Consider the following 2,839-nt stretch of genomic DNA (forward strand, 5'->3'; position numbering starts at 1 on the left):
CATCCCAGCCCGACGGGCGTCCTGGCAATCCGCTCCCAAAGGGCACACGGAGGTGTCTCCACTGCAGCTGATGGGAGGGGACAGCATTACAGGAGGGTTCATTTTTGTTCCCTGCATTCCTGTTCCACATTCAGGACATTTTCCAACACTTATCACCATACACACCTACCCTCAGAAGGTTTCCGAGGGGCTTCACCGAGGGCCTTCGCAGGTCTGCTCTGTCTGGAGCCCTCCAAGTCCTCAGTGCCTGCCTCAGGAACCTCCAGACCACTCACCTGCTTACACAGGAACTTGGTGCTGCTTGCCTGCTGCCTCACTTCCCTTCTTCCTTGGTTCTTCACCTCCCTTGGTTGCTCCCTTTCAATCCCTTGGCTCAGCTCTGGGCAGTTTCCAGGCTACATCCCACTGCAAAAAGGATTAGCCCTTGTTACATCTCAACGCTCAGACAGCATTCCCCCTTTTTTCCTGTCACTGGGCCATTAGGCCAGTGTCTCATTATTTAAAGCAGAGTTTGACTCCTCACTGACACCAACAGCTACAGCCCTGAATCCTAACACAGGCTGAGACACAAACACGGATGGGAACTCTTAAGGATCCCCTTTGTTCTGCTCACCAACCAAAAGGAGCTTTCCTAACTCAAGAACAAGAGACCCCCAGGTCCTTTTGCTGCAACGTCAACTGCTATAAATGTGACCCACAAGACCTGGAAAGGCCCTTTCCACTTCACCTGCAGGGGCTGGCAGTCCCACCACTCGACACGGACCCGGTGGCTGGGCAGGAACGGAGGGGCTGGGGCGTCCAATCCATCGGCCCAGGCGGCACCAGGACTTCCTGCAGTTCCTGCAGGGGAGAGCCACAAGCCACCAAAGGACTGGGAAGATCATTTGAAACTTTAATATGGATATCTCCTGGAAGATGGGGAGTTTGACAAGGCCTACTGGTGCAACAAGGACACGCTCAAGACTACCTCTAAAAGGATCTACTAGCACTCAAAAGCTATCGCTACCCTTCTTTCAGGGGGAACTCACAGGAAACTCTCTTTGCCAAGAGCCTCCAGGAGGATTTCCAGCTTTTGGGGCTCCCTTTTAACTATTTTTCCCATCACTGTAGCTGGGACTGTCACCTGCCCTACAGGGGGAACAGCCCACAAAGTTCACTTGCAGGGATGCCGTTAACTGAAAGTCCCTTGTCGGGGGGGTCACTGCACACCTTGTCCTTTGTTTGCCCTCCCCAGCAAAGGTGCTGCCAACACTTCTGAGAGATCTGGCAGACCCAGAGCTCTCCTCAGTCTTACCACACATCCAGAGGGAGCAATCCAGAGCCCACCTCGTCCTACCATTCCCAGGAAGGCAGTTCATGGGCTGGCTGGGGCTCAGGGAGGAGTCACGTGGCTTCTTTTCTTCCTTCCCACTTTCCGGATTTTCCCCCTCTCAAAGGAAAGGTTTCTTGGCTTTCCTTGCTCAAGGAGATGCAGCAAAGGCCATCTTTTCAATCTAATACTGGAAACTACTCCAGGTTGTCGTTTAAGGGGCTTCTCTCAGGTCCTGCACTAATCAATCCCCTTTGCCACTGGTTTTCTTGGCAGGTTCTTGCATTCACGTCCTACAAGCAAACCATGAGGAGCACATTCAGCTGTTACTGCAACCAAGCCAAGCTGGCACTCTGATGTGAAAGGATACCGGCTTGGCCTTACCAGGAGAGATCCCACATTAGGGGGAATACCTACAGGTTCCGCCCTCTTCCACTCTCCTGGAATTCCACTGGCCCACACCACAGGAACAACCGCAGCTGCCACGTCAGTCGGGACCCTGCTGCTGACAGGAGCTATTCCCTGCACAACAAGAGCTGCTGCTTTGACACATTTCCTTTCAGCAATTACAGTGTCAATAGCCCCAGTTTTCAATTTCATTTCTGCCTCAACTTTTCCAGTCCATCTCTTCCTAGCACAGGTTTGGGGGAGTTTGGCAAACAGACAAACTCGGGAATCACCCAATAGTTTCCCAGTTTGACACCAATCCCCTTAACAGTGCCAGTCCTTAATTCTCCTTCTGTTGTGTAAAGGACTGAGGAAGTTGGACCTGTGTCTGACCAGGACACATGCAAACCAAATGCTGGGGACTGGAACACACACCTTGCACTCCTGGAGCTCTCACAGTTCTATTCCAGAGAAAACAGCCAATTGTACCATCCCTGCTCAGTTCTTAAGCCCAATCCCACCCTGCTTTTGCAGTTGGAGCACCACTTTTATAACCCAGTTACAGTCCATTAGAGAGCTCCACGTCTAGCAGGGACGGGTACACCTGGGACACTCTCAGGAATGCCTGAATCCATTCAGGGACCTTGCTTTGAGCTCCCCAGGGCCGGGCACCCAGAGGATCTCCCCGAATAATCCTTTCGGTGCGCGCTGGAGTCCTCGGGGTGCCCCAGCCCGGGGGGCACCAACAGCACTGTCCCTCCAGGGGGGCCCAATTTGCTCCCAAAAGGGATTTCAAGAGTCCTTCTTTGGAACCCACCAACGTGGATGGGTAGGAAGCCACAAGAAGGCCTCATTTATAAAGGCAGGGGGATCTTGCCAGTGTCCCAGACTGCTCCGGGGATCCGAGGCCCTTCCCGAGAAAATCTCGGTGCCGGCGTGAAGGCCCAGAGATCCCTTGGAGCCACGGGAGAGCAGGCACAGAGTCCCTGCTGGGGGGCCAATTCTGCTGCCTGAACTCAGCTCTCCAGAGAAGCCTCTAAGACTCAGCTGGTGAGGTTTAGAAGCCAGGCATTCCTTGCTTACAACACCCTGCCACCATCCCAGCCCGACGGGCGTCCTGGCAATCCGCTCCCAAAGGGCACA

At 53.8% G+C, this 2,839-nt stretch overlaps 1 long non-coding RNA gene across 5 annotated transcripts; it reads right to left on the minus strand.

Annotated features, from left to right (window-relative positions):
* Positions 1-6: 6 nt before the first annotated feature.
* LOC113962290 lies at positions 7-1,824 on the minus strand. 5 transcript variants are annotated; one of them, XR_003532505.1, is made up of 4 exons: positions 1,727-1,824; positions 1,295-1,602; positions 728-840; positions 7-405 (listed from the first exon to the last, which is right to left on the minus strand). It is a non-coding gene; the product is annotated as an uncharacterized LOC113962290 (long non-coding RNA). The 5 variants fall into 5 exon arrangements; XR_003532506.1 differs by having other exon boundaries at positions 1,723-1,808; XR_003532507.1 differs by having other exon boundaries at positions 1,694-1,741.
* Between the last annotated feature and the right edge of the window lie 1,015 nt (positions 1,825-2,839).

Source organism: Neopelma chrysocephalum, unplaced genomic scaffold (assembly GCF_003984885.1).
Source record: "Neopelma chrysocephalum unplaced genomic scaffold, ASM398488v2 Primary Assembly neopelma1_140340, whole genome shotgun sequence".
Lineage (NCBI taxonomy): Eukaryota > Metazoa > Chordata > Aves > Passeriformes > Pipridae > Neopelma > Neopelma chrysocephalum.